The sequence below is a fragment of the Gracilinanus agilis genome, chromosome 3 (genome assembly GCF_016433145.1).
Source record: "Gracilinanus agilis isolate LMUSP501 chromosome 3, AgileGrace, whole genome shotgun sequence".
Classification (NCBI taxonomy): Eukaryota; Metazoa; Chordata; class Mammalia; order Didelphimorphia; family Didelphidae; genus Gracilinanus; species Gracilinanus agilis.
The window spans coordinates 400,482,202-400,500,085 of NC_058132.1; positions in this window are offsets into that span (position 1 = coordinate 400,482,202).

Below are 17,884 nucleotides of genomic sequence, written 5' to 3' on the forward strand. Positions count from 1 at the left end.
AGATGGCTGCAAGGGCGGAGAAGTTTCCAGGATAAGAAGGCATTTTGGGAGAGAAATGAAAAGACCAGAGAGTCAGAAAGCTTGGAGAGAAATATCACCTGGCCAATACTAAGAATTTAGGAAATGTTTTATCTAAAAGGATCTGGGTTCTAATATTGCCTCTGACATATAAAGGCCATGTCCCATTTACCCTTTCATGGATCTGGACAGATCTTGAAGACAACAAGTTACAGAGAAGATTTCAACCTGTATTGGTAGAGGGAATTTCCTCAACTGGGAATAGATCTTTTCCCTATCCCAGCTAATCTTTTGGAACAGAATGCATAGACATTGACTATAGTGTTCAGTGAATTTGCACAGGTAGATACAATATTCAATTTTTTAACAATGAGAGTTGAGATAAAAGATATTTCACTGTATATTCACTTAAAGTATCTTTGGAATGACTCTAGTAGAAGACAAGATAGCAGGGATGATTTATGCTTTTTGTTCCCAGGAGGTTTCCATTCTTTTTGCTATATCTCTATATTTTGAGATTTTTTCATTCCATATTGTTTGAAGGTTATGAATATTTGGTATGACCATATATTATTATTATTATATTACTCTCACTAAATTATTGTTATTATTGGCAATGACTCCTCATTTTGGAAGCAATTTTAGGTTTACAAAGGGCTCTTCCTAATAACAACCCTTTGTGGTAGATAGTACCAATATTATTATTACTATTTTACAGAAGAAGAAATGAAGATTTAAGAGATATGATATGATTTATCTGTGATATCATATCTAGAAGGTGGTGGGCTGAGAACCTGAACTCAGGCTCTCAGTGAGCAGGCCTGATGAGATAACAATAATAGCTCACATTTATGTGCAACTTTAAGATTTATAAAGCAAACAGGTAACTAGGTGGCTCAGTCGATAGAGTTCTGGGCCTGGAGTCAGGAAGACCTGGCTTTGACCTCAAACACTCATCAGGCCTCAGATAATCACTAGCTATGTGACCCTGGGCAAATCATATAGCTTCTATTTGTCTTAATTTACTAGAGTAGGAAATGGTAATCACTCTAGTATTTTTGTCAAGAAAATATTATGGATAGCTTTGCTGTGTTATGGTTCATGTAGCAATCCAGGTATACATTAATTGTGATATTATTTTAAGAAGTATTCAAAAACTTAACTCTTATACTGCTAATGATTGATCTCTGCAATCCTGAGTCAAATTGAATGTTGACCTTGCCAAATCCCTAGCCCTTCCCTGAGGCTACACCCCAGAAGAGAGTCAGTTATCTCAGTCTCCTTACTTTTCCTTCAATGATCAATTAACATAGGTATCAAACATCAGTAGATGCCTTAGGCCCTATCCACCCTGGATCCTGATCTTAGCTCTTCTTATTGTTTTAGGTTTTGGCAGTTTGCATTTTAGGATGATTACCTCATAATGTTAATGTATCAGGCCACCAGCCTCTCCCCTTCCCCCCATACTGTTGTAACCCCAATAAAAGTGACAAGACATCAGTTGGCAAGAGAGCTCTCAACCATCAGAGCTCCTAACCATGAAGCTCTTGACCATCAGAGCTTACTCGCTGTCTGTCTACCTTATGCCAAAACTTTCTGTGTCTGTGTATCTTTATTCTCGCCTTATGTTCTCTTTCCATTAATCCTTAACCCGTAACCCATTTTCACTCAGTCCTTGGTTCCCCTTTCTGAGTGTCCAACCCACTAGGAATCTTCGTGGAGTCGGTGGACGGCTTCAGTTCACATAATCATGAACAGTCAGACACAGCTAACAACTGAAAGACAAACAAATAATGAAGCAAATATGTATACACTTTACTTTATTTGAACAACCCTGTAAAGAAGGTACTTTAATATCCCCTTTTTACAGATGATGAAACTGAGTCTCAGAGAAGTTAAGGAAGTAATGGCCCCATGTGACACACTTTCAGGTGAATTTCAGTTACACACTGACTCTAAAAAATTTTTTTCCTCAAGCCTGTTTCCTGAAATTCAAGCTCCATTTTGCTTGAGACTTTGCACCCTATTAAAATGTAAATTCTCTGGTACTGCAGATGTGAAAATCAAATATGTTTTTGTTGGATCAAAAAACTAGAAGGAAACTCAGAAGTGATCTAGTGAAATTTTCTCATTTAAAAATACAAATAAGGGGGGCAGCTGGGTAGCTCAGTGGAGTGAGAGTCAGGCCTAGAGACAGGAGGTCCTAGGTTCAAACCTGGCCTCAGCCACTTCCCAGCTGTGTGACCCTGGGCAAGTCACTTGACCCCCATTGCCCACCCTTACCAATCTTCCACCTATGAGACAATACACCGAAGTACAAGGGTTTTAAAAAAAATACAAATAAGGAAACTGAGGCATAAACCAGGTAAGTGACTTTCCCAGAATCAGACAATGGATTCATTTCAAAGCTTTGATTTGAATTTGGGTCTTTTGACTTTAGAGTTAATTTGCCTCTTAATCCTGAAAGATTTGGTAACAGGTTTTTTGTTTTGTTTTCAAAAGAGGAAGTCACATGAAGAAGGAAGAATGGGGACAGAAAAAGATAGAAAAGGGGAGTCTGGAAGAATCAAGGAACATTTTACTTACTTCGCATTTTGCCAAATAGTCAAATGATATTGAGAAATGTATAATTTTCATAAAATCCAAGATTTAAACATTTTTGAAGGAAATTTCAGAAAAAGAAGCTCTCCAACTCCCTGAATCAAGAAAGTGAACTCTTTTAAAGAAGGCCCCATAAAGAAGCCCACAGAAACCATGCACTGCATCAGAAGATCTGGAATGAACTTTGGGATGTAGTGAATCGAACTGAAGGGGGTTGAACACATTTATTTTGAATGTAAACTCTTATGCCAAAGGGGATTGCTCCCTAATTGGCTTTTTGTCAGTGTATCTACCAATCATTGGTTTTGCTCTCTTCCTCTTTTATTTCCCTCTTATCTCTGTGATAATGAGATTAAACCTACCCTGCCATTTTTTAGATTTAATCATCAAAAATGTAAACACTCCATATAACTCTCAAGTGGGGAAGTCTGTGACCCACATGTGCAAGAGTGGGTGACAAATCAGAATTGACTGACTGCCCCTGGGCAGTCCTAAGCAAAGAGTTTGTTGTGATTGGACATGTAAACTAGAAGGAAGGCACAGGAAGTGATGCAAAAGAAGCGCCTTTAAAAGGGAGTGACAACTTCCTGTGAGAGAGTTCTTGTTTGTTTCTTGGAGCTGGAGCTCGATTTGGAGAAGCTGCTTGCTAGACCTGAGACCTAAGACCTTGGTGAGACTGTTCTTAAATCTCTCCCTTTGTACTATCACTAGGTGAGTATAAAGACTGACTCTTTCTGGATTTCTCTTAAGGAACTCTCCTTTCAAGAGAGGCTTTGTGACTAAAGCTTTTGCTTCATTCATCCTTGGCCCTCAGCTCAAGACTGAGCCTTCTCTGGCTGAAGACTAATTAGCCCTGCCTGGGTTGAGCCAGGGGCCAGAGCAAATTACTTAGTGTGTTAGGGTAGCTATCTTACCCTATTCTCTTTCTGATTTTCTTACTTTCACTCTCTCTTCTCATTTGTAAATAAACAACCATAAAAGTCATTTTGACTTGAGGTTTTTTATTAGGAATTGAATCAATTCCTTGGTGACCAAACTTTTAATATTGAGTCAACCAAACCCTAATTTTCCCCTTTACATCTCCAACTATTATAATTTCCCCTTAGAAAGTGCAGTATTATATACACCTTTTAGCTAGAAGATCTTTAGAGGTACAAGCTGGATATTTGAAATGATTCATTATGGAGACTAGGCTTGTAAATCTGGGAGATTTCAACATGCTTGTCTCCCAGTAGAATCACAGAGGGGATTTTGGAAGGGAATTTTCATTCCTTTTGTCTATTTTAAGTTAATCAATCAAGAATTTAAAGTACCACTACTTAACACTTTGTAAGTCATTTACAGAAAAAGTTCACACCCTTAAAGACCACAAGCACTGTCCTCTGGGCAGTGCCAGACAAATTGGGAGGCTGTGATGGGTTCCTATGAAGTGGGAGAGAGACAGGAAGTGATGTGGAGAAACTGCTTATAAAAAACCAGCCCAAGGACTTTTGAGGAGGGATTTTAGGAGGAATTTGACTGAAGAGGAGGCTTTTTCTATGATTCATTCTGTGAGGCACTTTACTTACACATTGGTGAGTAGTCTAGCTGAAGAAGCATTCTGTGCTGCATAGGTTCAGTGTTGTGATTCAAGCTGAAAGAAGAGGCTTATGCTAGTGAGACCCTTGTTGAAGAAGCTACCAGACTTCCACGTGGAGATTGGAACTTTGTCAGGGAGCAAGCTGAATTTCTTTGGGTAGGAGTGCTAGGGTGGTAAGCTAGGAAATATTTTCTACTTCCCTCATACATTTACCTCCTTTTACTATATTTATATTAAATTAAATTATTAAGAGTTATTAACAACATTTTGACTTAAGAAGTTAATTTTATATGTGGCAACCACAAACTCTTTTTTTAAACTATTTTGTCAAATCAATTCCAATTTTAACCAAATTTTTAACTATTACATTTAGCAACCAATTTTAATTATTACAGAGAGATATTGTGTAGTGAAAAGAGCTAGTGGACCTGGGTCCGTTATCAATAAATAATGATGGTAATGAATTAAATAGAGCTTTAAGGCTTACAGAGTGCTTTACAAGTTTGTTGTCATTCAGTTGTTTCAGTCATGTCCTCCTCTTTGTGACCCTATTTGGGTTTTCTTTTGTCATCCTATTTGGGGTTTTCTTGGCAGATATTGGAGTGGTTTGCCATTTCCTTTTTCAGCTTATTTGATAAATGAGAAAACTAAAGCAGACAAGGTTATGTGACTTGCCCAGGGTCACTTAATAGCTAATAAGTGATTAAGAACAGATTTGAACTCAGGAAGATGAATCTTCCTGTCTTCAGGTCCAGCATTCTATCCTTTGCACATCCCCTAGCTGTTTTACAAATACCATTTCATTTAATTATCAAAATGGCCCTGGGTGTTTGGTGTTATTTTATATCCCCATTACTGACATCAGTTTTTTATTGATGTGGAAACTGAAGCAAACAGATGATAAGTAATCTGCTCTGAATCACAAAGCTTAGAAATGTCTGAGGCCATATTTGAATCAGATCTTCTTGACTCCAGGTCCAACACTCTCTCTGCCTTTAACAATTATTAAATTCATGGTCCAGGGCCTCAGTTTCCTCATCAATTGAACAAATTTTGTTCCATTTGTTGTATTTGATTTACACTTTATTAGAAACTTTAAATATTCTTCAGATGGTACCTAGCTTTTTCTTTTCTTTCCACACTAATATTAATCTAAATTTTAATAATTGTTTTATGGCTTTTTGTGATTCATGTTCTCTCCCTTCCTCTTTCCCCTTCCCTTCCCTAAGAGAGCAGGTAATACGATTTCAGTTGTACATGTGTTATAATAATACAATATATATTTCTATGATCATCATGTTGTCAATGAAGATACATACTGCTTACACTAGAGAAAAATTCATGGAGGAAATAAAGTAAAGAATGACATGCTTCGTCTGCATTTAGACTGCATCCGTTCTTTCTGTGGTGTTGTGGGTCCCTTTGAGTTGTCATGGATCTTTGCATTGCTGATAATAGCTGTCATTCACAGTTGCTCATCCTACATTATTGCTGTTACTGTGTACAACATTCTCCTGGTTTTGCTCACTTCACTTTGCCTCACTTCATAAAAGTCTTTCTAGATTTCTTTGTGATTGACCTTTCATCACTTCTTATGGCACAAGAGTATTCCATTTTAATCCTATACTTCAATTTGTTCAGTCATTTCAAGTTCTTTGCTACCTCAAAAAGAGCTGCTATAAATATTTCTATACAAATAGGTCCTTTCCCCCTATCTTTGATCTCTTTGGGATACAGACCTAGTAGTAGTATTGCTGGGTCAAAGGATATGCATATTTTTATGGCCCTTTGGGCATGGTTCCCAGTTGCTCTCCAGAAGAGTTGAATCAGTTCACAGCTCCTCCAACAATGCATTAGTGTCCTAATTTCCCCACATGCCCTCCAACATTTGTCATTTTCCCTTTTTGTCATAGTAGACAATCAGATAGGTGTGTGGTGGCATATAGTTTTCCAACTAAAAGCTCTAATATAGAGAACTGAAACAGAAACGGAGAATGGACAGAATGGTAGATGAAATGTTATGGTCTGTGAAACTGCAATTATTTAAACTTCCTTCCAGCTCCAATACTGTATTCCCTCTTGGAATGCTTACTCTCTTCCTTTCCACCTAATCCAAACCTCTAGATTCTTTGAAATGTCTTAGAAACCAGAAAGAAGAGGTCCCAGTATACACAAATTATAGTTTATATTATATTATTCTATATTCTATATTAATATATACTTAAAATATAACTTTTATATCTTATATTACACAGTGTATATTATATAAATGTATATAAATGTTATTTATATAATTATTATAATAGAATATATCATAACAATTATAATATTCACATGATAATATATAAAATTATAGCATATATGTTAAAATAATGCTAAGCATTAATTAATTATTGACCATAAAAGTCTAAAATTTTTAGTAAAAAAATTTATACATTGCTAATATATGCTATATAAGTAAAAAGACATGGTAAAAATTACAAAATGTAGTAATAGCTAGATTAAATTCTTAGAATAGTGGATGAGACCATCTACCTTACTACATGATTGCATAAGGATTGAAAATTTACTAATATTAAGCTACCAGGTGGTTAAAGATTTCTACATTGCTAGTTCATCAAGATTTAATGAGATAATTGTGATTCTTATTTCCTTCCTACAATACCACCTTATTAGAAATCTACTACTATCAATGAATCAGTCAGCAAAATTTTATTAATGGCTATAATGTACAGAATATTGTATTAGGCACTGGGAGAGATACGATGTTAAAAGGCCTTTGCCTTTAAAGGAGTTTAGAAATAACTGTTAGTTAAAATTCTATGTAATGTTAAGATTAAAATTAATATACAATAACTATTATATTTTGTAAAATTTATTAATAATAGCTAAAGTAAAAAGCTAGAGTAGAAAAGGTGCTAACCAAGCCACAGTCAGGGAAAAAGAGAGAGAGGTGGGGTTATAGCCACCTATATATAAAATGTGACCACGCAATATGATGGAGAGATTAAAAGGAATTCTGGGAAATACTAAAGGAATTTGGGGGAACATGGTTCAAAGGTACAAAATTCTCTAATTATACAATGTGATAATAGGTTCCACATTCCATCTTAACTCAATCACAAAAACACACAGAGCCCTCAAATTGTAATTTTTTTGAAGTAGGGGCCAGTGATTAATAATCATTGAGATATTCACACTGGCTGATTCCTAAGCCTAGAATTAAGGCTTTACTTTTTGTCATAAGAGTCTGCCTCTTCCTTAAAGATGCAACATAATTTTCATCTTCTCTCTGGTCTTTTTTGTTTCTTGCATCTGCTAGTCCACTTATTTCAAAACTACCTTGTATTTAGCTACTATATAATAAATATTCTTTTCATATTTTTTTGCTGTAGATATTTTTATATGTACTTATCTCCACCAGGAGAATTGCAATAGGTATAGGCTTTAAAAGTATAAAGGCAGGGGCAGCTGGGTAGCTCAGTGGATTGAGAGCCAGGCCTAGAGACGGGAGGTCCTAGGTTCAAATCCGGCCTCAGACACTTCCCAGCTGTGTGACCCTGGGCAAGTCACTTGACCCCCATTGCCTACCCTTACCACTCTTCCACCTATGAGTCAATGCACAGAAGTTAAGGGTTTAAAATAAAAAAAAAATTAAAAAAAAAATTAAAAAAAAAAGTATAAAGGCAGATTTTTGCAAGCATATTAGGGAGAGCCTTTGCTGGAAGTCATGGACATTCTGTATAGAATGCAAGGGGTAGAGAGGAAAGAGCTAAGCAACAGACATTACTGTTTTGTGAGGGGTTTGGAGCAGATGTGCAATCAGCAGTCCCTATTTGACCTGGGATCTTGGAGAGTGGTGAAGGTTGTAAAGGCTGAAGACATCAACCTGCAAGTCAACTCTGAGTAGGGAAGAGGCCTGTGTTCTGGTGGACCGATTGCAGGCATCTCTCCCTACCTGGTTACTTTTGGATCATCTGCAGTGGAGGAGTTGGTTCCTGGTATCCTCAAGACATCTCTGGATCAGTTGTGAGACCCCAAGTTCAAACCCTCTTCCTCAAGTCCTTAGCCAAGCTGTCAAACCTGGCAGAAGCTAGGTTGGCTAAGGAACTTACCCTTTCACCTCACCCCCTCTCCTTTCCTCTCAAAAAACAATTAAACTGTTTCCTTGTGTGTTTTCTTTGTACCTTAAAGTTCCCATAGTGTATATATTTATTATACTCTGAGTTTATCCCTTGTCTAGGTGGATCAGGGTGACAGTTAAGGCCTAACTGTCACTTCTGTCAACAGTCATTTCCCTTAACAGCTAAACCCAGTTTCCCTAACTTGTTAAGTCCCCAGCTATTGTCCATTCCTGTCTCCTACTCACCCTTCTGAACTCACATATAATATTTAAGTTAACTCCCCTGGTTTTCCCCATAAGAGAATGTAAGCTTCTTGTAAAAAGAGATTGTATTGCTTTAGATTTGTGTTCCTAGTGCCTAACATAGGACCTGGCATATAGGAGGTTTTTAATAAATTGTTGCTATTTAATTGATTTTTTTTTTTTTTTACTGTCAAGATCCAGAATCAGAGTCAGAATTTTTTCCTTCTCTTCATGAAACAAGGAGTCTTCTTGAACTAACCCAGGTAGGCTGTTAGGTGAGAAGGAGGTAGCTTAAAAAGGAATAGTAGGGACAGCTATGTGGCTCAGTGGATAGAGAGCCAAGCCCAGAGATGAGAGGTCTTGGGTTGAAATCTGACCTCAAACACTTCCTAGCTGTGTGACCCCGGGCAAGTCATTTAACCCTGGTTTCCTAGCTGTTCTTCTGCTTTGAAGCCAATTCTAAGACAGAAGGGTTAAAAAAGAAAAGAATAGCAACATTTCTGTGAGCACATTCCCCTGAAAATGGAGGGAATCATTCTAAATTCCACTTCCTGTTGACTTAGGAAAGTGAATGGCATGTTTACAGACAGAACTATTTTACTTGAAGTATTTTTATGATAAATTGACTTCAATTCCTAGATAATAAAGAAATCAGAGGCCTCCCTTAACTACTTGAAAGTGAATAATTAATTGATACAAATTACTTAAACCTCAATGCAGCTGCCAAAACAAGGCTGATGAGCTACAGAGAAAAAAAAAGATCTAGTTCAATATTTTGTCACTAGTTTAAGCCATGTACTGTAAGGAAAAAGCTTTTTTAAAGCTAAAAAATTGTTTTAGACTAAGCTTTACCCAAAATGAATGTGTGTCCATAGATAGTTGAAGCTTGGCAGAGAATCAAAGGGATGCTATTGTCTTTGCTATTTGCTTGGAATGATTTCTTTTCCCATGGTTTCTTCTTAGAATTGCTCATTCCCTTTAAGATTCTCTTCTTTATCACCTCTTTCATGATTCCTCATCATTCTGCATTTATTTTGTATATATCTTATTCTGATTTACTTTTACCATGAGCATATTATATCTTCCCAATAGAATATTAAATATAAACTCCTTGAGGATGAAGACTTTCCTTTCTGTATTTGGATTCCTTATGCCAAACACACTGCTTGGAAAATAGCAGGTTCTCACTAATGCTTGTTGAATGACTGATTAGACAGATGAATGTTGTTTAGGAAGATGGGAACAACAGACTAGGCAAGCCATGGAATAGCACGATGGCATTGGCATCTAGAGAAGGAGACATAAAAAGTGAAGATTAGAGGAATAACAGTATATAATTACAGAAATAGCAATAATGATTGACATTTCCACAACTTTGCAAAACACTTTACATATACTATCTCATTTGAATCTCCTTTAGTACACTACACATATTATTACTCCCATTTTACAGATGAAGAAACTGAGATTTCAAAATGTGAAACAACTGGCTCATAGTTACCCAGCTAATAAATATTGGAAGAGAATTTGAAGCTAAATCTTCTCAACTCTGAGTCTAGAACCATATCCATGGTATCCAAAAGCTGTTATATTCTAAAATAGTTAGTCAACATTTTTAGACAGTGATTTAAAATTTACAAGGTGTTTTACATATATTATCTTATTTGAATCTACAGCCCCATAAGGAAAGTGCTATTATTATCATCATTTTACAAATGAGTAAACTAAGGTCTTGATTAATCCAGAGTCACATAGCTAATAAATGTCTGAGTCAGGAATTCGGCTCACATCTTTCTAACTCCAAGCCCAACTCTAGCCATGGTACTATTTACTTGCCTAAATAAAAGTCAGAACATTTAGATCCTAGTCTTGATTCAGCCACTAACTAGCTGAGTGACCTTAGCCAAATCCCTTGACTTCTCTGGATTTCAGTTTCCTACTATGTAAGAAGTAGCTGAACTAGAAGATCTCTCAGAATTCTTCCAACTTTATGACCATGTCTAGTCTTTGAGTTTACATGTGTCCTGGATGAATGGGAGATAGTATCCAGTTTCTATCACACCCAAGTTCTCGTGATCTCATCTTTCCTCTTAGATTCTAAAGTTCTATCTTGACTCTTAGAACCTCAAGTTCACTTTTTGATTCAGATCATCAGATATCGAATGGGTGATGGAGGCCTGAATGGGGAGGTCCTTTTTGAAAGTTAATCACTACACTGCCACATTAAAAAAATGTATATATGGTCATTCTTTGATTAACCAAAGAACACTTAAACTTTTCTCTGAAACAACTTTCTATAAATAACTGGTTTGTTTTCAAAACTTGTAATTTATTTTTGAAGTTTTGCTTCATAAACCTGAGCAAATATTTATTGAATGCCTGCTGCAATCTGTATTCATTTCCCTGAGTATGCTTTCTAGTTTTGATATTCATGGAAGGTCAAGTGATTTTTATTGAATTCTCTATACTCTGTGAATTGACCTTTATTTTCTGGGATGCAACATTAGAAACTTAATGGCATTATTTACATATGTGGGCAGGTTTTTTATAAGCCATATATGTGTTCTGAACTTAAGAATGTTGTTAGGTAGAATAAGACAATGACCATGATCCCTGGGCATAAGTTTTGGATTTGTCCAGATTTATTTTCATAAGAGAATCAAAGCATTTTGTGTTTCATTAAAAACTTCAAGAATCAAACCCTTATAGTTCTTTCACATAGCCTTAGTGTTATTAGAGGGTGGCAAAATTAATTATGGAGGGAAATAGATCCAATTTTCCTGACCAAATTATTTGCTAAATTTAACAAATATACTGTCAAAATGAGTTGTTTTTTGGAAAGAAAGAACAATCCATATGTAGAAATTACATATTCTAAAGAGCTATATTAAAGGATGTTCTTTAGGGTCAACAACGTTCTCAGAAAATATGAACACAGAAAGGTTCTTAGTTCTGGGTCTCAAGTTGGGTTTCTACCAGCTACCTGGGCAGTAGAGAGGCTTATGATCTCTGATTAACTAGTTGAGGTTGACAGTTCCCCAGATGGTAACATTCAAGTTGGGTAGTAGCCCTCGAGATGGAACAAGAATTTTGCTTTTTTATGGAGAAAAGGTATGGTTTCTGGCATACTTTGGCAATGTTTTAGGTCTCCCAGTTTTCAGCATTTTCTTTAGGTAGTAGTAGATGTAAGTTGATCAATAAAACTATAAATTTTGGAAACAGGAACCAATCTTCTAAACATTCCAGAAATGTAAGGACTGTTATAATGATCCTGGTGTTATGAGGAGCTGAAGCTGAGTATGTGGGTGATACTTAAGTGAAACCACTCAAGTTGTATTAGTAAAACACAAAGGACCCCACAGCAATAGTTGTGAATCTGCTGAGCCCAACTTCAGATATAACAGTGTCCCAGAATAGCCAGCCAAATGAAGAATCTGTGATTAGAACTAAACAGCTACTTCTCTAACTGACTTTCTGGCCTAGGTAGGATAATGCCAAATTGACTGCTAATTATGTTTTCTATAACTGATACAAGTCTTCTCTTCCCTCAAGTATCCCAAGGATATGATCACTAAACCCTAAGATAGAGATGACACCAAATCTAGTTTGAAGATTTACTGTTAACAGGCTTAGGAGGGGAAGCAGGGTAATGACTGGGAAGGAGGGAAACAGGAAGTCCTTTAAGTAACTAAACTAATGATGATAATGATGGTATTTGAATGGATGATGGTCAGGTTTGTCAGTTGCCAGTTGCCAGTTACCCGTTGCCAGTTGCCAGCCTGGCTGGCCCAGACTGGTTTCAATCTAAATCAGGTTGCTTCGCTGTTAGATAGTGTTTCTTCTTGGTGATATTAAATCAGGATCAGGTTATTCAATATAAGGGTAACACAGGATCTGGGGCTGTGAAATTGGTTGGTGCAGGTTGCTGGTAATTCAAGCTGACCTATGGCCTACCCTCACCACAACAACCCACTTCCCCAAAACCAAATCTCAGACTGAGATGGACCTCCCAGTTGAAATCCTTCCTAATATACCTGAGCCTCAACTGTCCTGGCACATGCCACCTCCTGCCAGGCTCAGTTCATTCTATTTTCTAATCAGGTAACTGTCCATTATCTTGCTTTCCATATTGCTGCGCAAAATATCATTACAGGACACACATCTTTAATCTTTACTGTCATTTCTCTGAGTTAAGTGAAACAGAGTCATAAACAACTTACAATGAAGTCAAGCTCAACATTCTCCAGGTCCAGATTGACCCCTGTCTCCTTTTCTCTCATTTTCCAAAGCTAGCTTGGTGGACATTAACTTCTGCTGAGACAAATCTGCTTCATGTATCAAGTACATTCATTAAATGTTTAATCATCTAGTTCCGTATTGGTGAAGGTGTGGCATATGTGCCCCAGTGTGTTGGAGGGGGCTGCTCCATTCCCCCTCTCTAACACTCCTGAGGACAATTTTTGCATGCCCTGTCCCTCTGCCCAGTAGACCAATACTTAATTAATTACTAACTAATCTTCCTCACAACAGTACTTCCTCCCTCTGCTCTCTGGGGGTAATGCATGATGGGGTTCACAGGCAGCTTGAAGGTACAATTTGGGCATGCAATCTCTAGAAGGTTCACCAGTGCTGATCTAGTCTATACTTGCTGACAGAAGTTAACTCTATGCTTTCAATGGACCTATTATTTAACAGCTTTATATCATACTGCTGTCACCACTTGAGCCCTCATCCTTCCCTTCTCCTAGTAGGTTGGTTCTATCTGCCCTTTCCTTTCTCCACAGGCTTCCTATAAATTCCTGCCTTCCTGCCTTGGTGGCCAGTCATCATCTCTTGCCTTGATTCTGTGCATATGATGAGAATGTGTGTAGCATTAGTCAAAGTTGTATTTTCCTGGAATAGATCACATTTCAAAGACTTAGATTGCCCTCAAGCCATCTTGGTCTTTGTAACAACTGTTTCTATTCCAATTTAATGCCAGTGAGATATATCCTTGGTTTTTTGTCATATAGCTTACTCTTGTTCACTTGTATCAGCATTACCTCATCAGCTTTCTTAGGTTTTAAAAAAAATTGCATTGATGTGTTGTTTTTACATTTCCTTAATTTCCTCTTCCTACCTGACTCTAAGAGCTATCCCATGTAACAACAACAACAAAAAAATTTAAGGAAAAAAAAAAGAGCTTCTTTATGTTATACTATTCTTTCTCTCTCTTAGTCCATCTAGTAATAGTCCATAGACACCTCAAAATTAGCAGACTCTAACCCTTTACTCTGAAAAGTAATAAGGAATATCTCCTCTGGTGTTGTGAGGACTTGTTTAGCCCTTTTCAAGGCTTCTCATCCACTTTTGGTGCCTACTTGTCACCCCACTCTCACCTGTTGCTCCAAGAAGCTGCAGCATACACAGTAGCCAAACCTCGGTAAAACTGTCTTGGCAGACAGGTTAAACCAGGTTGAGGGTAACCAACAAGCCTCAAGCCCATTGATGAGTTAGGGGGATGTCTACTCCAAGCATGTGAAGATTTGATCTGATGGGTGGATGAGAACGATTTATCCCAGTGGCAGTGTTCTGTAGAGTGCTTAGAGCTTGACACTGAAGATGTCATCCATTGTCACCTGGGCTGTCACCAGTCATCCTGACTTTGATGAATCTGGAATAAGGAGTGAGGCTAATGACTTTGTGCAACTCTGCCTTGCTTAAATCCAATTCAAACACAAGTCAAAACATCATTAGCTCATGATGTCTTTCGTCCTTCAAATCAGAGAACAAACAATAAGATGAAATTTAGCATTTGTTTACTCTATTATCTCATTGCCACTAAACTCACCCTCTAGTCCCTGCAAACGTTTCTATCATATGACTTCTATATTAGCAGTTACTAGACTGCTTATGGACCCAAATGTTGGTCCTTTAAGGTTCTCCCCAGGTGTATTCCCATTTGTTTTCCTTTACTTGCTTACTAATGCTGTAGTAGTCAGTTGATCAATAAACATTTATTAAGTGCCTAGCACTTAACAAACAAGGACAAAAATGATACAGTACCTGTCCTCAAGGAACTTACAGTCTAATACAGGATGACTACCATTAGATTGGTGGAGATGAGAAGAATGAGGGAAGGTGTCTGTAGAGCAAAACAGAGAAGACCAATGAATGTAGCTGGGTGAGAAATGAAGAGATGGCTGGCCCAGGTTCCCTCATTAAATGGAGGTTTTAGAAGGAGATGTCTGCTCCACCCTTCAATCAGAGAGACCCCAAGGGCAGAGGGTAGTGATGTAGTATGAGTTTCAAGGCTGATGTGATCCTGTGGGATGAAGAAGACATGATAGAGCAGTCCAGAAGAATGCAGCCAAGTGGAAAATGAAAAATGGTTCAGTTGCATGATTGATTCAATATTCAACTGGTCCTTCTCTGGGTATAAGTGGTTCTATTTCCAAGGTCTTTATGTTATCCTATTAATATTCCTGTGAAACCCAACCCCACAGTATCTTTCCTAAGCATACATTTTTCATGATTCATTTGCTCCAGGTGATCTACCAGTGAACATTCTTTGTTTAATAAGGCTTCAAACTATGCTTTGGTCCCATCTTCAGAGGGAGGTTTAGTGTACAATTTCTAAATACTCTCCAGATATTTTATCTCCTCAATGCTTTTATTATAATCTAGGTAATTTATAAAAAACATGGTTGGGTTTGTGTCTTTATATCATTTTTTAGGAAGTATTTCACATCTTGTCAAAATGTCTATAGCATGTCATAATGTGGGAATAAATTTGATCCCCTTTATTCAAATTAATCAGTATTTACTTAGTTCATTCTGACTTAATTAGTATTAGTGATTATATTAATGAGCTAAGTATGATAGAACTGATAGTTGAGTTGATAAATGTTATAATGGGAGTCAGGTGAGTTAGAATTAATTAACCCATCAGGTATTAATGATGATATTACTTCTATTTGGTTTTTAAGATAGATTTATATTTTATTGGTTAGACCTGCTAAAAGAAGCTATGCTAACTTAAGGTAAAGATAGAGATTTGCTCTACTATCTCCTTACTCTTTGAGAACAATTGCTTAGAGAACCACAGCTTCCCTATGTTTCTCTGTTCCTTCAAGTCTAATGCTCATAACTGCTTGCAGAAAGTCTGAGTTCTACTGATTAAACAGTGTTGATTGATAAACATATCTTTTAACCAATCATAGAGTTTCCCTTGCTGCTGAAATTGACCAGTTATGAATTAGAATGCTGAATTAGTGGCCTTTCAAAGGCTATGAAAGCCATTTTCTGATGAGCAGAGAAATCCTTGACTTTGAGGAAGGTCTTGGATATGATTGTTTAGTCACTACAGGTATCCCTAATAAATTGATATGTGCTTGGAGCTCTGTCTCAGTTGCCTTAGGTTGCAGATTAGATTTTTTTTGGTGCCCCCAATAGAGAAATGTCAATATCTATTAATTATGAGGAATTTCTTGAGCTAGCACAACTCTCCTGAGAGGGAGGGAAAAAGAGATAATCTAGGAGGTGTAAGTAGGAAAAACATAGGTTAAATGTTACCCCTTGCTCTCACTACATGACTGGCCTGCCTCTTTTTTCATTTATACATTACTTTTTTGTTTTTGTTTTTGTTTTTGTTTTTTTATTTTATTTTAAACCCTTAACTTCTGTGTATTGACTTTTATAGGTGGAAGAGTGGTAAGGGTAGGCAATGGGGGTCAAGTGACTTGCCCAGGGTCATACAGCTGGGAAGTGTCTGAGGCCAGATTTGAACCCAGGACCTCCCGTCTCTAGGCCTGGCTCTCAATCCACTGAGCTTACCCAGCTGCCCCCTATACATTACTTTTGATGGCATCCTTTACATTGCTTCTGCATAATTCTTCTGAATGAGACATTATAGCCTACTCTCTGCTTCACATGACCCATAGGCATAGATCATCCCTGGAAGAGATGCTAAAAGAGATGAGCCTTTGTTTCAGGGAGAAGCTTGACCCTTAAAAGCACTGTGCAACTGACCAAAGGCAATTTAGCCTGCTCTTCTGTTCAATTCTGGGGTCTGCTCATTGTCTATCTACGATGTTTATCTAAGATATGTGTACTGACAGATCAGTTCTAATGAACTTGTGTCAAGCTATATATCATAAGTCTGTCATGAAGAAAAATTTGTCTTTGTTTGACCTGGGATTCGAAATATAAGCCCGTTCTACCAAGCCACTCGTAATATTTTTAATTTTAGAGAGGCTATCTCTTATCTGATTTGAAAAGGCTTCCTGCTTCCCTTCCTCTTGAAATAAGCCCTTTATTTGGGGGGAATTTTATGGTTGAGCTTACTATCCTTTTCCCAAGTGATTTCCTTGTCCTGGTGGCCTAATAGATCTAACCCCTGCTGATTCCTTATGTGCTCCACCTAGGAGCATTTGTGAAATCATTCTCTCCATCTTTCTCTCATCATTTATTCATTCGGAGCAATTATTTATTTATGTAGGTTGCTTAAAAAACTAGTAGATTTACAAATATTGAAAAGCAGTTGTACATTTATCTTCCAAAGGGCACAAGCGCTAAAGGGAGGGGAAGGAGGAAAGGACATAAGGGAATTGGGGTAGACTGGAAAAGTAATTATAGACAAGGGCATTGTCTTATTTCGTGTGTGTGTGTGTGTGTGTGTGTGTGTGTGTGTGTGTGTAGGGGATTGGAGAGTTGGGATTCCTTCTTCTTTAAGATAGAAGAGGTAATTTCAGCCTATGATCCTTTAGCACTGGGTCATAGAATGAATGTTTAACTTGTTTGTGGCCTAATCTGATTGCTTTTTTCATCTTTGTTTTCTGGGTACCATTTCTATCTCCTCTGTAAACTCAGATTTGTGTAGGACTATGATGTTAGAATCCAAGTGCAGCATCTCCTCTGTCCTTGATGGTGAAAACAGTGTTATAAAAACCTTTCATTTTTCTTCTTTTTGTTGTCCTATTTTATTATTAAATTTCCTTGGGATGATATCACTTTGTTGCTTTTGCAACTTTGCTTTTGTCAAGTTTACTTTAACTTGGTTGTATTCTTTTTTTTTTATTACATTTATTAATATTCATTTTTAACATGGTTACATGATTCATGCTCCTCCTTTCCCCTTCAACCCCCCCCCCCCGCGCCCCCCCTACCCATGCGCATTTCCACTAGTTTTGTCATGTGTCCTTGATCAAGACCAATTTCCAAATTGTTGGTAGTTGCATTGGTGTGGTAGTTTCGAGCCCACATCCCCAATCATGTCCGCCTCAACCCATGCGTTCAAGCAGTTGTTTTTCCTATATGTTTCCTCTCCTGCAGTCCCTCCT